A 17,552-nucleotide genomic window follows, 5' to 3' on the forward strand; every position below is an offset into this window, starting at 1 on the left:
TCACCCCCAGTCACAGATCTGGGTTTAATCCATCATTATTTTGCTCACCACGCCACCCCAGTTCAGACATAGCCATATGCAAATCAGTCTTGACCCTGTGCCTCATGGGAACAGTCCAGACCGATCTGCCATGAGGCAGAGGATCAAGACTGATTTGCATACGGCTATGTCTGAACTGGGGTGGCATGGTGAGCAAAATAACATTGGATTAAACCCAGATCTGTGACTGGGGATGAATGTTTGACAATGTTCAACATTCCATCCATCATCTTTTTGTGTTGCATAATCATTATAATATTGACATGTTTTGTAAAGAGTTCTGGCTGGCTGGCTCAGTGTTTTAACTGGTTTTTGCCGACATCTTCTGTGACCTGTAGGTCACCAGTTTGACTTCTGCTGAAAGAAACTCTTCTCTTCATTCTTCACAATGAAAAGAGAGTATGATTATATTTGCTGATAGTAACCCCCGCTAGTAGCAATAACACACTGCAAAACTGAAGTTGTATCAATATAGAATGGAAGTTATTATAATTGTAAGATCACATTTCTGAACGCAACAAGGGACAGGTGTTTCAGTGTCAGATTTTTAAGATTTTCAATGTATCCACTTTTTAAGTAAGAAAGTGAAAGGGCAGGAATGCACTCTATTTAAGCAATATGGTTCATTATTGTCCTTTCTGCCTGTGCTGGCACCATTTTAGCAGCCTAGCACCAACGTAGATACTCGGTGCCCTTTGTTGCATGCAGGATTGTTTTTGTGCAGGAAAGTGCACCTTAACGCACAAAAACAACCCTATGACGTGTTTCCTCTTTTTATGTGTGCTACAGAATTCTGCACACATTGAAAGAAGAAAAAACGTGGACAAATATACAAATTTCTCCTTGTTACGCCTCTCCTCAAGAGGTTTACAGATTTGATGATTTCCTAGGCATACATCAATTTGTAAATCTGGTGCAGTGTCAAATTCCACAAGTGTTCCATGTGGAAACCTAAAAGCATTGATAAAAAACTGTATGATGGTTGACAGAGTGGTGTGGCTACTATTGCATGCAAATGTTGCTGTCACTCTGACCACTTTTATGGGTAGGCTGCTGCTTGTTGTGACATTTGTGCCAAGTCTTGCTTGAGTAATGCCACAATAATTTTGAGCTAGCCCAACACATAGTAACTTTTGATCTGTACTTTAGTATAGCTTGGAGAGTGTTTTGGACTATTTAGGAGTCTTTTGGTGCATGTGTGCACCAACAAGGAGGGCACGTGCAGAAGCAATATTTAAATTGGCCTAGATTAGCTTGGAGATGGGTAGTTGAGGCTAAACAAAATTCTCTAACTTAGCAGTCAAAGACAGAATAGTAACGTGGACTAGTAAACAGTCTTGTTGTGGTGGTAAAGGCATGTGAAAACAAAGACTGTAAGCTGTCAGTTTCTTTTGTAACACAACTTCTAAATACCTGTTAATGAACTGTGCAAATGTTTCAAAACATATCAGCAGTTAGGAAACCACAAATGGACCACTTGTTTGTAATTCTGAAGTGTTCTGGAAACAATTTTAATAGGATCAAAACAATCCAAATACTTTACTTTGTGATATTCAAATGATCCTTATTTGCTTAAACCACATTTCCACACATGATTATGTGTGCACTATATAGTTTTATCAGTAAAACTGCATGTTGAAATTTTTTGAAAATCTTTGTATGTAAAACATAGTGCCTCCTACTGACCTAAAATAATGCCTCAACGACGTATTCAGTTTCTAGTCTGTAGCACACTTCTATGCATCAATGAGAATCTGATGATTACAACTCAAAAAAATGAAACAGCCCAATCAATATACTGTTTCCCAAAAGCAGGTAGAATAAGGAGGGCTGATATATGGCCAGCCAGGGATTATATAGCAATGTCAACTCCTACCTAACCCTTCTGGCCCACAATAATACCATAACACTCAGCAGGGTGCAGCCATTTATAGCTCAGGCAAGCTGGTTAATAACTTTGTTTCCTGCTTAATGCTCTTACCCTCACACACGATCTGTCTGCTATGGGTCTTAGTCATCACTCAGTACTGTGCCAGCCCCTAAACCAGTCATCACCAGCTGACATGAAATACTAGAAGCGATCTGAGACATAAAGTTGGCCACGTGGAGAACTGCACCCTAGTCCAGCACTGCAGGCCCCAATTAGCTACATTCTGAACGTGCTGCTTTGCATCTCACTATGGCACTCAGATATGAACTGGTAGTAACAAAGTCGGTCCGAGCAGATGTTCTCAACCACTTCCCTCACCATACATGCCTGCTCAGGACCATGAACTGTAAACAAAATATCAGACTGGAAAACCCAGCCCAGTTACCATATAAATAGATTCTGATCATAGGAAATAGCATAAAAAAGACCTGCACAGTTGCTCACCGAAAAAGCATGAAGTGCACGTTTGTCTCAATATATTATAAACTTATTTTGACTTGTCCCTATGTTGGTTGTCTATTTATTTACTTATATACTTTTGCGCGACCTCCTCTGATGTGTCTGTAAAACATACCTTTTGGCCTGAATATTTGTCCTGAATTTGACCTTCTATCCTGAACATTTGTTTTGAATTTTGACCCTTTTTCCTGAGTTTTTAAAATTGAAATATAATATGAAAGAGCAAACTAGAATGTAGCTCAAAATATACATAGAGTGTGATTCTCCAATTTTCTTTTCTAATGAAGTGCTACAAAACTAACATTTGTAAGAAACTGGTATGCCTTTTATGAATTATAATTAAGCAATAATATACAACATTGGAATGTTGGCTGTGCAGATGATGACAGGTGAGCAGCGGTGGCCTATAAACAATGGAGTGGACCCTCTGCTGTCAACATTTCAATGTCCTCATCTACAACCTGTGTGTCTCTCTCCTACCTGCTTCTTCGATAAGTGGATTGTGCCGGAGAATACAAGAGACAGAATCTTTGGAAGAGTGAAGACAGAAAGATTTTATGGCAAGAATGGAGGCATTCATTATGCATTATTACTTTTATTCGCCACCTCTGCAGCACTTTAAAGAACTTAGAACAGAGTCAAACAACAAACTCCAAAATAGAACTCCAAAGTCCCATATGATCCTGCCGTCCACCATCTTCTCCCTCTTTTGTTTGCTGCTTCTGGAGCAGATAAGTATTCTTTTTTGGAGGTTTATTAAAATGATTTATGTATGGATACATTTGTAAAATTTGACGTTAGATACATTTCACATGTCCAATTTATGGACATTTATTTTGTTAATTTGTGGTTAATTTGACGAAAAAAGAATTATTTTGAATCTAATTTAAACAAGTTAAATTGGGAATAATTCTTAATTGTTGATTTGAAGTTTAGCAGTGTTAATGATTTTAGCGAGGAAGAATGGTAATTGGTAAAATGGTTTGGTAAAAGGGAATATTTATTTTTAAAGCCTACAGTTGCGGGCACGAGGGAGAGAATCCTCAGCTTAGGCGGCACAAGCAGGTAATGCTTAATGTAGGCGAAAATCGTTTGAAAGACAGCGTGAGCGTTCAATGCTCTGCGTATGGCGGCCATTTCAGATTGAAAGATAAGGGCTTGTGCGCATGTGCTTGGGCGTATCTGAGCTTACGTATCGCCGGGAAGCGGAGAGCATTTGTAAAGCTTTCGCATACGAGGCAGAATTTAATAGTTTGCAATTTATTTAAAAAATAAAATAAAAAAGGATAACACAATGTGAAGAAAACGAATGTAGTCGTTTTTAAAGAAAACATTAGTAGGAGAATGATAAAGGACAGATCGATGTTTTTGTTGCGATTGGGCTTTTTTCTAAAGCTAATTGGGGTTGTCGTTTCTGGGTTGAGAAGTGTCTGGGGAGCGTTGCCTAGTGACGGATTACTGAAAAGTTAATGGAGGAAGAGATTTCAGTCAGCTGTTCTAGTACTGCTTTGATTAATTATATTAGGAGGAAAAACTTAAGGAGAATATCAGGGGAAGAGGCCTTTAGGTGATTCAGGAAGTGTTTTGTCGGATGAAATTAGGAAGTTGGTGAAGGAGGCGGTAGGAGCAGCCTTATCAGGTGTTAAGAGACCTCATTTGAATGATGATGAGGAATTTTTCTCCATGGATGAGGAAGGTAATGTGCAAGATGTAAGAGGAAAATGTAAGGAAAAGAGGAGGCATCTTGAAGACGGTGCAGGAGGAAGTGGAGTCCTAAGCGGCTCAAAAAGGAAGAATGTTCTGGGCAACATAAGAGATGAGCAGTATTTTTCGGCAGACAATAATGACATTGATGAATATGTTTTGGATTTGGATTACAACGATGATGTTGATGATGAATTAGGGAGTGAATCATCATGTAAAAGAAGTGATAAAAAGGTTATTGATCCTTTTGGAAAAAAGTTGTTTGATCCAAAGGATGTTAGACATCCAAGAGGGTCAGAATGGTGGCCGATGAAACATGTTTCAGACTATATACAATATTGGATAAGAAGGCCTTTAGAAAGAAGTGAAAGGAACATTATGAGGGCAGAATGATCTCGTCCGGTGATTGGCGAAAAAGATGCCTAAACGCCAAATTTAGACCTGGAGATAATAACATATATGTTCAAGATGGGGAGAGATCTGAGAAAGGGATTGGAAAAGGCCTTGAAACAGTGTGAAGATACAATTTTAGATACTTTAGGACCTCTCGCCAGGATGTTTGATTTGGTGGAGGAAGCATATCTAAAAGGAAAAGATTTAGATATTGTTTTATTGAGAGGTTGGTGCCAAAGGGCGATTTGTTTCCTTGGAAACGCAAATGCGGGTCTAATTGAAGAAAGGAAAAAGGCTGTGCTGTTCAAAATCAGTCCAAAATAGGTGATTTTGCAAAGAAAGATACATGTGAAAGTCCAAATGGATTATTATTTGGATAGGGTGCAGTGAAAGAATTAGGAAAGTATGTTTACATCTCTGGACAGAGTCCAGACAAATATGAGGAATGTTTTTAGTGGATGTGCTTCAAATAGTTTTTCAACGAGAATCAGGAGAAAATAGTATTAGAAGAAATAGAGAGTATGTTGAGAAAAGGGGCGATTGTGGAAATTGGAGAAGACAAAATAGGTTTTGTAAGTACTTTATTTCTGGTGGAAAAAAAGGAGAAAGGTTGGAAGCCAGTAATCAATTTGAGGGATTTGAATTGTTACGTGGTTTACACGCACTTCAAGATGGAGGGAATCCATCTTTTAAGGGACTTGTTACAAGATCTAGATTGGATGGTGAAACTAGATCTAAAAGATGCGTATTTCTCAATTTCGATGTGCATCAAGATTCAGAAGTACCTCCAGTTCAGGTGGAAAGGACAGATCTAGCAGTTTGTATGTTTGCCTTTCGGTCTCTCGTCCGCACCATGGTGTTTTACAAAAGTGATGAGAGCAGTGGTTGTTTTTTTTGCGAGAAAGAGGTTTCCGGATGATGGTATATTTGGATGACCTATTGATCATGAATCAAGATGTGACGGAATTGAGGAATCATTTGAAGATGGTTATAGATCTCTTGCAGTTGTTGGGTTTCATAATAAATTTAGAGAAATCAGTGATGATTCCTTCTCAGTCAATAGAATTTCTGGGTTTTGTTGTGGATACGGTCAATTTTATGTTATTACTACCAGAGAAAAAGATAAAGAAAATTCACAAAGAAGTGAAATCTTTATTGAGGAAAAATATGGTGAGTTTGAGAGAGATTGCAAGGGTCATAGGTCTTTTGTCATCGTCAATTCAGGCTGTGTTTCTAGGTCCTTTACATTACAGGGCTTTACAACATTTGAAGACCTCTGGTTTGGCCAGAGGTTTATGGTATGGAGATCGTGTACAATTGTCAGAGGAGGCGAAGATAAAATTGAATTGGTGGTTGGAGAATTTGACTGCATGGAATGGTCGGGCGATCTTTGGAATGAGGCCAGATTTTGTTTTGGAAACAGATGCAAGCAATCTTGGTTGGGGAGCTACTTGTATGAGTCAAGAAACAGGTGGTGTTTGGAATTTAAAGGAAAAGAGGGAGCATATAAATTATTTAGAAATGAGAGCGGGTCAATTTGCTTTGCAAAGTTTCAGGAGTTTGTTCCGAGGGAACTCTGTTGTTTTGAAGATGGACAGTATTACCGCTGTAACTTACATAAACAAGCTAGGAGGGAGCAGATCAAAGAAATTGACAGAGGTTACCCAAGAGATTTGGGATTTTTGTATGGAACACAAGATTTCCCTTCAGGCTCAGTATCTTCCAGGTCAGGAAAATATAGTAGCGGATTGGTATTCCAGGAACTTGGAAGACTTCAGCGACTGGATGTTGAACAGGGACATTTTTCAGGAGATTCAGTTAACGTTTGGTCGTCTGGAGATAGATCTGTTTGCCTTCAGACAAACTTATCAGTTGAAGGAGTATTTCAGTTGGAGGCCGGATCCGGGGGTGTTAGCTGTGGATGCATTCAAACAGATTTGGAAAGGGAAGAGGGTATGTGTTTTTCCACCTTTTTCAATGATTCAGAGGGTAGTTGTTGGAAGTGAGGAAGCAAGTTGTTCAGATAGTTTTGGTAACTCCTTTTTGAACAACTCAGGTTTGGTTTCCTTCAGTTCTGGAAATGGTGGTGGAAGAACCTTTTTTGATTCAGAGTCACAAGGGAATGTTAATAGGTCGAGATGGAGAGGAACATCATTTGATTCAGAAGGGTTCACTCAACCTTCTAGTATGGAAGAAGGGGATCTGCTAGATTTGCAGATCTTTCGAGAACAGCTTCTGATTTACTCAAAGAATCTTGGGCACCAGGCACAAGGAAGAGATATAGAGGAGCGTGGACAGTTTGGTCACGTTGGTGCTTGGAAAGGGATTTGGATCCCGTGGAGGCTGATGAGATGAATGTAGCGAATTTTTTAGCAGAAATGTTTGAGAAGGGTCTATCTTACAGATCTATAAATTGTTATCGTTCGGCAATGTCAGCTGGGCATGTTTTGATTCAAGGTTCATCGATTCGTAAGAGTCCTGTTGTCTGCAGGATTATGAAGGGAATTAGACTGGAGAGGCCTCCGAAAGCGAAATATGCTACGGTTTGGGATGGGAATTTAATATTCAAACTATTTGAAAAGTGGCCGGGAAATAGGTATTTGGGTTTGAGAGAATTATCATGGAAATTGGTGTGTTTACTTTGTCTGTTATCTATGAAAAGAGTTTCAGATGTTAAGGCTTTGGATGTAAGTACTAGGTTTTATCAACCTCAAGGTGATATGTTTGAAATATGGAGGAGAACAAAGACTATGTCTTATACAGTTTTTTATCCAATGTTGGATAAGTTTCCAAAGATTTGTATAGTCAGGTGTCTAAAGGAGTATGAGAGAAGAGTAGCAGAGTTTAGAGCAGATGGGGTAGAGCAGTTGTTGATTTCTTATGTTAAACCCTTCAAGGCAGTTTCTTCTGCTACTATAGCTAGGTGGGTTAAAGCGGTTATGAAAGAAGCTGGTGTTAATCTAAGTTGTTTTTCAGCACATTCTGTTAGAGGTGCAATGGCAAGTAAGGCATTTGTGAGTGGGGGAAATTTGAATGACATTTTGAAGGCTGCAGATCGGTCAAATGCTGAAGTTTTTAGGAAGTTTTATTTTAAACCAATTGAGCATGTTGCTAATAAAGTTTTGGTAAGCTTTGAACATGCATAATGATAGCCTCCTGTCTTGCCATAAAATGCCGATTCTCATAGATTAATTGCATAGAGAATCGTGATTTTATTAAAGACAAGGAGGCTAGCATTATCCCTCCCTCCCTCCCTCCCTATGTTTAGGGTTTGGAGGTTATATTTATTGTGCATTGATATGATTTGGATAACTTCTGAGTTTTATTTACAGGTTGAAGTAGACTTAGTAAATGTTTATTTTAATATTTCTAATACTCTGTTCGTTTTCATTACAGAAAACTGAATTTATCTGTGGAATTTATGTTTTGGTTTGGAGTTTTACAGAGAAGAAGAATGCTATTATATTTTAAAGAAGAAGAAACAAAAGAGGGAGAAGATGGCGGACGTCAGGATCATATGGGACTTTGGAGTTCTATTTTGGAGTTTTTTGTTTGACTCTGTTCTAAGTTCTTTAAAGTGCTGCAGAGGTGGCGAATAAAAGTAATAATGCATAACGCTAGCCTCCTTGTCTTTAATAAAATCACGATTCTCTATGCAATTAATCTATGAGAATCGGCATTCCCCACTGCCCTTCTCCTGTAGTTAACAGCATCACTTGAGCCGTGGAAGGAGGGAGGGAGGATTCCTCCTCAACTCCTGGGTCTCCTTTGGCTCTGCTAAATTAGGAAAAACAGTTTGGCATTGGTGAGGAAGAATAAGGGGTTGAATTCAGCCTCCTTTCATAGCTTCTGCTTTTTGTGTCACAGTTACTGCTGTAGCCATGCACACACCAATTATTGTTAAATGTGAAACAAATGCACAAACGCATAAGAACAGCAGAGGGTTATAAGCTCCCTTTCACTCCCAGGAAGATTCTCGTGGGCGGGATGTACTAATAGCCTTGCTGGTACAGACTGATGCAGTGGGCTATACTTACCATGCCTCTATAACTATACCAGCCATTAAACTATCTCTCTCCCTTGTTAAAACACTAGAGCACCTTTAATGGCTGGTGTAGCCCGCTACAAGTTAACACCTTCCTTAGGTGGCAGTCATCTCTGTTAATTGTCAACTCACAATTATTGGGATGAGCTGAATGTGAGAGAGGAAAAGTGAGCAAGAGGAAAGATAACAGCTCTTGACACTGGACAGCCTGTGATTGATGAACAAGTTACTTACCTTCGGTAACGATGTATCTGTAAGAAACATTAGTTAGTTAGATTCCTCACCTTAGAATATCCCCAGGCGTCAGGCTGGATCCGGAAAGATTTTTGTAGCAATACCCCTTGCGCGTCGCTAGGTGTCGTCTGCGGCTCCGTGTCCGTTGTTGGCGTCATGCACCGGAATGATGTCGTCGGAGTACTTAGACGCCGCCCTCGCGCGCTAACGTCAGTTCTTGTACATAGCTTTCCGCGCCAGGAACGCAGAGCCATGCAAGAGACCTACACTGGTGCCAAAAAGTCTAGGTCCCTGAACAGTATGACCTTAACCCTAGATGTCGGTTCACAGAGCAGGGAGGATGAGTGGGTCGGTGAGGAATCTAACTAACTAATGTTTCTTACAGACACATCGTTACCAAAGGTAAGTAACTTGTTCATCTGAAAGAAACAATTTAGTTAGATTCCTCACCTTAGAATAGATACCCCAGCAATACCAACCCCGGTGGAGGGTCTGCGAACCAAGATCACACCAGAAAGTCCTGGAGAACAGAACAGCCAAAGAAGCCATCTCTCCGGACTTGGCTGTCCAGGCAATAGTGCTTGGCGAACGTGTGCAGTGAGGCCCACGTCGCCGCCTGACAGATGTCCTGCAAGGGAACTCCCCGTCCCAGGGCAGTAGTCGCCGCTGTGGCCCGGGTGGAATGGGCTCTCAGCCCAACAGGAGGGTCCTTTTTCGCCAAGGAGTAACAAACCTTTATACACAAGACGACCCACCGTGAGATGGTCCGCTTGTGTACAGCCCTCCCTTTCTTAGCACCTACGTATCCAACAAAAAGTTGGTCGTCCACCCGGAACTGTCTGGTGCGGTCCAAATAAAAGGACAGCACCGGTTTTGGGTCCAGACGGTGGAGCCTCTCTTCCGCTTTCGAAGGATGCGGAGGCGGAAAGAAGGTGGGCAATGTGACCGATTGCCCGATGTGAAAGGGGGTAACCACTTTTGGAAGAAAAGAAGGACGAGTCCGGAGGACAACCTTGTCCAGATGAACAGAAAGAAAGGGAGGCTTAGATGACAGAGCCTGGAGCTCACTCACCCGTCTAGCCGAGGTGATAGCTACCAGGAAAGCAGTCTTAAGTGTCAGAAGACGAAGGGGACAATTGTGAAGAGGCTCAAAGGGAGCGCACATCAGAAAGGTGAAGACAAGATTCAAATCCCACTGAGGCATTACGAAGGGGCAAGGAGGAAACATGTGAGTAATGCCTTTAAGAAAACGCAAAACAACCGGAGGATCGATTGACATATTGAGTAGGTCGGGATACTAGTACCTTCGTGCCCAATCCGGAGACACTAAGATGACTTGGGCCCGATCGCGCCTGATCTTCTTCAGCACTCTGGGCAGAAGTGGTATAGGTGGAAAGGCGAACAACAGACCGCAATTCCACTCGCGGCGAAAAGCGTCTCCGAGCGAGTGCCGCCTTGGAAATTCCAACGCTCAGAACTGCTGACATTGCGCGTTCTCTTCGGTGGCGAATAGATCTAAGCAAGGCTCTCCCCACTGCAGAAAGAGACCTTGTGCCACGTCCGAGTTCAGACGCCATTCATGATCCATCATGCCCCGGCGGCTGAGTTCGTCTGCTCTGGCGTTCAGAGAGCCCGCCAGATGTTGAACCACCAGGATGATGCCCTGGTGTTCCAGCCATGTCCAGAGGCGCAGAGCCCCTTGACAAAGGTTCCACCACCCCACCCCGCCCTGTTTGTTGCAATACCACATGGCGTTGGTGTTGTCCGTGAACACCTGCACGACACTTCCCCGGACAGAGGGAAGGAAGGCTTTCAGTGCAAGCCGGATCGCTATCAGCTCCAACAAGTTGATATGGAGTTGAGACTCCGCCAGAGACCAGACGCCTCTGATCTCCGACTCTCCCATATGGCCCCCCCATCCCAGGAGGGACGCGTCCGTCACTACTACGTGCTCCGGTTGGGGTAGGGAGAGGCATCTGCCCCTGACCCAATCGCGGTCCGTGAGCCACCACTGCAACTGTTTCGCAATGCCGTCCGAGATCAAGACATGGTCGGACAGGTTGTCTCGATGCTGGGCCCACTGAAACTTCAGGTCCCACTGCAGAGCCCGCATTCGCCACCTGGCATAATGCACCAACAGGATGCAGGAGGCCATCAGCCCCAGAAGCCGCAGCACCAACCTGACCGAAACCTAGGATAGAGGCCGAAAGATGGGAATCAGAGCCTGAATATCCTGGACCCGCTGTTCCGTAGGATAGGCCTGGAACTGCGCCGAATCTAGAACCGCTCCAATGAAGAGGAGCTTCTGGGAGTGTCTCAGGTGTGACTTCGGCACATTGATGGAGAACCCCAGCAAATGCAGGAGGTCGGCCGTAGTCTGGAGGTGGGAGACGACTTGCTGGGGCGAGCCCGCCTTCAACAGCCAGTCGTCGAGATAGGGGAAGACTGGAACCCCCGATCTGCGCAGATGGGCTGCGACCACTGCCATCACTTTCGTGAACACCAGAGGGGCACTGGTGATGCCGAAGGGGAGCACGGTGAACTGAAAGTGCTCCTGACCCACCGTGAACCGCAGGTAACGCCGGTGGGCCGGCAGGACGAGGATGTGAAAATAGGCGTCCTGCAAGTCCAATGCTACCATCCAGTCTCCAGGGTCGAGGGCAGCCAGAACCTGAGCTAAAGTTAGCATCTTGAACTGTTCCTTCCGGAGGAAGGCGTTGACGCTTCTGAGGTCCAAGATAGGGCGTAGGCCCCCTTTGCCCTTCTTGGGAACCAGAAAGTAGTGGGAATAGCAACCACGGCCTACTTCTGGACCAGGAACGCGCTCGACGGCCTCTTTGGCCAAGAGGGCCTTAACTTCCTCCCGCAGAAGATTCAAGTGATCCTCCGACATACGGTGGCACTGCGGTGGCATGGCTGAAGGGGTCGTCTCGAAGGGGAGGGAGTAGCCCCTTCGGACAATTTGCAGCACCCACCTGTCTGATGTGATGGATCGCCAGTGGAGCAGGTGATGGCGAACTCTGCCGCCCACTGGCGTGGAATGGGCATGAAAGCTCGGACTAGGAGGGCTTTGAGGCAGATGCTGCCGGGGTGGATGTGGACTGACCGGCACGTTGTCCTCCAGTACCGCCACGGCAGAATCCACATCCGTGACCGCGTGCAGGTTGGTTCTGCGGCCGGTGGCTAGGCAGATGTGAGGAGGCGTCCCTTCCTTGGCCACGAAAGGGGCGAAAGGCGGAAGTTTGCGGCCGCAGGGTCGAGAGACCCAAGGACTTGGCCATAGCCCAGGAGTCCTTAAAACGAGCCAGCGCACTATCCGCCTTCTCACCAAAAAGGCGAGTGCTATCAAAGGGCATATCCATGAGGGTACTCTGGACATCCCCCGAGAAAGACGTGGACCGCAGCCAGGCGTGGTGCCGGTGGGCCACCGTGGTGGAAATCGCCCTACCCAGCGAGTCTGTGGTGTCTAGTCCACACCGTATGGCATGTCGTGCTGCATCTCGCCCGTCACCAAGCGCCTGGGAGAGGCGTGTTCGGGCCTCCTCCAGACACAGGGGCAGCACGTCCTCCACCGTATCCCACAGAGAGTGGGAGAAACGGTCCAAGAGGCAAGCGGTGTTCAAAGACCGCAGGCCCAAACTCAGGGAAGAGAACAGGTTCTTGGATTCCCGATCCGGAGGAGCGGACGGGAAGGAGGATTGGGAAGTTGAGGCCTGGATAACCAGACTCTCGGGGTGGGGTGTTGGGACAGGAAACTGGGGTCGCCCGAAGCAGGGCGGTGGCGCCGGGTCACGTTCCGATCCACAGGAGGAACTGTGGAGGGCTTGGACCAAGTGCCCTGCAGAACGTCTATGAGGGCCTCATAGAACTGCAGCAGAGGCTCTGTGGAGTTTGCTGACTCTCTGAGAGGATGATAGTCCTCACGGCCACAGCAGGCAACTCGAGCCCCAGGGCTTCGGCCACCTTGCGCAGCACCACTGAGAAAGCTGCACCTTCCTCTGAGGCCACAGTCGGAGGAGAGATGAAACCAGCGTCCGGGGAGGTGTCCAGACCACTGGCATCCCCCAGTTCGTCTGCCCAGTCCTGTGAAAGTTGGCCCTGTCTGGCCATAGGGTCCTCAGACCCCTCCCAGTCACCCTCGTCATCCGATTCCTGATAAACAGGAGGAATGATTGGAGCCGGGCGATAGATGAAACGCTCATCCATCAGCGTCGGAAGCGGCGACGAGCGGCGACGCACCGGCGCCAGGTCCGGACCGGGGCTAAACCGGGGAACGGCGTCATCCGGAGATGGCGCCGGAGGCAGTACCGGTGTCGGCACCGGCGGAGGAGGTGTCGTGAGGTCGACCGGCAGAGATCCAGGCCTGGATCTCTCGGGGACCTGCGGTGTCGGGACCGAAGTCGTTGACGGCGCTGGGGCCGGAGCAGCCGGCACGCGAGGTCACCCAGTCGAGCCCACGGGGCCCGAAGGCGCGCTGGCAGGCATCGACGGCGGAGCCAGGCCCCTCATGGCCGAGAGGAAAGCACTGACCTCCGCCGGAGTCACGTCAGTCCCAGGGACCGGCGGGTATGGGGACGGATGCGACTCCTGCGGCTCCGACAGAGCCGCGGGGGTGGGACCACCCTGACCCTCGGCCGAGTCGCGCGACCGGCAAGGGGAGTCCGAAGAGCGGTGTCGCCTCTTCTACTTCTTTGATCGCTTCGACTTACCCGAAGACTTCGAGCCCGACGAGCGATGATGGTGGCTGCGGCTCCGCGACCGGTCCTTGGACCTCCTCCTGGACCGGGACCGTGAGCGGCGTGGAGCCGAGTGCCGGAGCTCGAGAAGCTTACGGGACCGCTCCCGCCTAGCCTTCGAGGTCAAGGCCTGACAATCGGAGCACCACTCCGCGTCGTGGTCGACCCCCAGGCAGTAAAGGCACCGGCGATGGTGGTCCGTCACCGATAGCAGTCGATGACAGGAGTCACAGGTTTTAAACCCAGGCATCCTATCGGCACCAGAGTCAAGTCGACAGAAGACCAAAAAAAGAGTCAAAAAAGTTTAGTCAAAAATTGACTAAGGGGTAAGCTCTTCCCGGATCGGCTCTGTCTGGCGCGGAAAAAAAAAGAACTGACGTCAGCGCGCGAGGGCGGCGTCTAAGTACTCCGACGACGTAATTCCGGCGCACAACGCCAACGACGGACGCGGAGCCGCAGACGACGCCTAGCGACGCGCAAGGGGTATTGCTACAAAAATCTTTCCGGATCCAGCCTGATGCCTGGGGATATTCTAAGGTGAGGAATCTAACTAACGTATTTCTTTCAGATAAGGCCATTAGCACCAGCTCGCCCAACCTCACTCATCACGGGTAGATAAATGCATCCTCTGAAATTATCTGAAACAGGCCCCTTCTTTACACTCTCTCTGAGCTTAGAATAAGACACCACTGTAGCTTAGGAAGCATCTACAAGGCTAACCCAGCCTAAAAAATCATAGAGACTACTAACTAACGAATAATAGAGTTGCAGCATAGTCATCACTAGCGTTTTGTTTCTAAAACATATTCTGTGAAATAGTTGAACAAGAAATCCCACCACATTGCAAGGTAAAAGATCATCAGAGTTGCCTGATGTATTGATCAAGCCCACGTTGTCCTGTAACTAGTCGAGTATTCTCAGAAGATGTACACTTCTACACCTATTTGGGCAATTGTTTAATTTAATATCACAGGACACGATTGATCATAGGAATGATTAGTTTATTGGTTCATCTCAACACTTTATCATATATTAAGTTATCATGAACAGTTATTTTTGGTTTTATTAGATATAATCAAGTACGGCAAACAAAATATCACATAAAGATGTAAAAGTAACTTGTAAATTTAAAATAGCAATCATAACATTTGCATCAGATAAAAGTAGTACATGTTGCGATTACAGACAGTTCAGTACAGTTAAAGAAATAAAACACCAGTACATGCCTCAGGTGTACATTTGGTTGATGTTTTTAGCAGATTTGATTCTTATCAGGGTGTAAATACAGTTATAATATAATAGCAGGGCCCATGCACTCGTTTCATCCTTCCAAGGATGGCAGAGTAAATACCACTAAATTGGAAAAAGATTTACTTGTAATTTACAGTACTCAGTAAAAAAACAGCAAAACTGTAGCTTAAGTACTAAACTAAGAATTTAACTATCATTGTCATTAGTATCATAATATGAGGCAAAATCAATCACTATCCATTGATCTCCTTATAAAGATTCATTTACACTCCATAATTTAATTACGATTACATATGAAGTGTAAATATTGTGTGAACCCATGAAAATGAAATTCATTCCAAATGTACATAATTCTTCTTGGTCTTAAGGGATGTGCCTCACTGGCCATGGTTTTCGCAGAGAAGAATCTTTGGTCTTCTCAGTAACTGAGATCTTATCTGCCATCCAAAAAGAGTGGGCAAGACTTGGGCCCAAGTTAATGAAAAATCCTCAGATGTGTGCAAGAAATGGTAACACCTCAAGTAGAGGATTCTCTGTTAGTGGTAAAAGGTGAGACCAAACTGGGACAAACTAAATTAGTGTTCAGTTCTTAAATTAAGCCCTAAAAGTTCTTCATTCAGCTCTAAATAGGCCAGCGAGCATGCAACCGGTTGGGGTTAAAGGTACATCCTGGGTGAAATAGATTTCCCAGTTCTGCACTGAATCACCAACTGGCTTTAGGTGCCTTAATGGACTCACACTGGGAAAGAAACCTCAAGAAAACTTGGGATAGAACATGTGTAGCAGTAAAATGCAACTTAATGTCGACACTGATCAGATGGCATTATACACATTTCACTGCAGCTGGAGGGGCAACAAGGAGATTCCTAGAGAGAGACAGATATAGGAAACAAAGCAACTATTTTTTTCTGAAATGTTCGTGCTGATCTACCGATAATTTATGCATGAATATTAAGTACAGAAAATTAAGAAAACAGATACACCAAAACCGATTTTCCTTTGCATCTAGGACATCATTCGGCAAATAACCATATTTTGTCCAACAGATGGGGAAATATCCCTACACCCAGCAATAGCACAAGACAATAATGACCTGAAATTAGTTTTCATACAATTGATACAAACAGGTTGCTCTTCAAACGTTCATCACATATTAACTAAAATCCAATCCTTTCATTCCCTTTGAAAAAAGTCCAGTATTTCAGATTGCCATTTGGTTGTGTAACCTAGGAAGGAAAAAGAAAGATCATTTAATTTCTTTTTCGAATGATTGCATAAGTAAGTGTAATTTAATATTGACATATGTTTCAGCCATCCAGGCTTTGCTGGGTGTATCTTAAAAACATGACGGTATTTAATTCAGTCACATGTTTATAATAACCACAACGACTCAGATTCATAAACCTTTTGTGCACCCAAGGTAAACATGAACAAAAAATTGTAATATGTAAACATGGTTCCAAGATCTTGACTCACAGAAAAATGGCATGTGGAAATTTACGCCTGGATATGGACCTTAATACGGAAGGAATTCCAGTGTTATGGCATATTTTCGGACTGTACTAAGTTGAGCTTAGGGACAGAAAATTAGAATTAATAGAGAACACTCGAAACGCAAGTTAACTACCAAAAACCCATTCATTTGTAGGTATTCGTACACATTTCACATGATCCTTCCAACCATATAATGGATACTATAATTATTTGACAAAAGGCGTTTACGTAATAGGCAGGAAAACACTTATTTACAGAGGGGAATATATCGTCACTAAAGATAAAAACATTAAAAAAAATAAACGCACTCATGTAAATTGCTGCCGCAGTGATGGTGAATCTGAGACAGAACATCTGGAGAAATGAGAGTATGCTTGGAAATCTACAATCCGCATAGACTTCCACGTGTGACCATCAAAAGATAGAAACTACTTTTAGAACATAGATAGAGTATATTGGATAGAATTAGGTATGACTACATGTATAAGTCTATGATGCACAGATTGTTTGACACTTCTTCTGAATAAAGTAAAATGCTACCTAAAGAGATTTCACATTTTATTGATGATCACCTTCCAGAAGTCTTGCAATGAATCAATACAACCACTGAGATTGGCAGCTACCGAGCACCTCATCAGAGGTGCGCATATGAAGGTGGGAGGGTGCTGGGTGTGGCGTGACATCCCTGCGCTACCCCCACCTTATCCTGCACCTGGATCTAAAAAAAAGCAGAAAGAAAGCCAAACGCGGCACTAAATAATAGTGACAGAGAACAGTGGGCTTGTCCTGCTTTGTACCGGGGAGAGCACAATATACCCTGCAAGGGCATATTTAGATATTCAGTGGCCCCTGCGGTGCCCCAATAAGGGGCAGGGGCACCACCAACAAAGTAAAGGGGGGGCTTCTGCAGGATTTGTAGAAGCCCCCATGGGTATTTTCAAATACTAACCTTTAATCTCCTGAAGAACAGAATTCAAGACCACAGAAGAGATTTGTTCAGTTTTCTAATCACTATGTAGCTACAACTTCAGCTCTATAGCTCTGGTGTGTAGGGACTCTTTGTGATTAGCTCTATGGATTCATTATATGGGCTACGTTGTATAAAGGAAAGACTAGTTTTAACTTGAAAATCTTTACTGACTACTATGTTGATTATTAGTGCAATGCATGTATTTTTAGTGATTACGTTTAAACGTGATTATGGGATACATTGGAATTAGTGGTGATTTTTAACTTGTGGGTATTGTTTTCAAGGAGTGCGGTGACC

General features: G+C 44.5%; 1 protein-coding gene across 1 annotated transcript in view; it reads right to left on the reverse strand.

Moving 5' to 3' along the window:
* Positions 1–14,524: 14,524 nt before the first annotated feature.
* The window catches only part of LOC146830898 (fibrocystin-L-like), a 1,500,901-nt gene continuing 1,497,873 nt past the window's right edge, over positions 14,525–17,552 (reverse strand). The window contains exon 82 of the mRNA XM_085605087.1: positions 14,525–16,017. The gene's annotated coding sequence lies outside the window, so the exon portion shown is untranslated. The remainder of the gene's footprint in view (positions 16,018–17,552) is intronic.

This window comes from Triturus cristatus, chromosome 5_1 (genome assembly GCF_964204655.1).
Source record: "Triturus cristatus chromosome 5_1, aTriCri1.1, whole genome shotgun sequence".
Classification (NCBI taxonomy): Eukaryota; Metazoa; Chordata; class Amphibia; order Caudata; family Salamandridae; genus Triturus; species Triturus cristatus.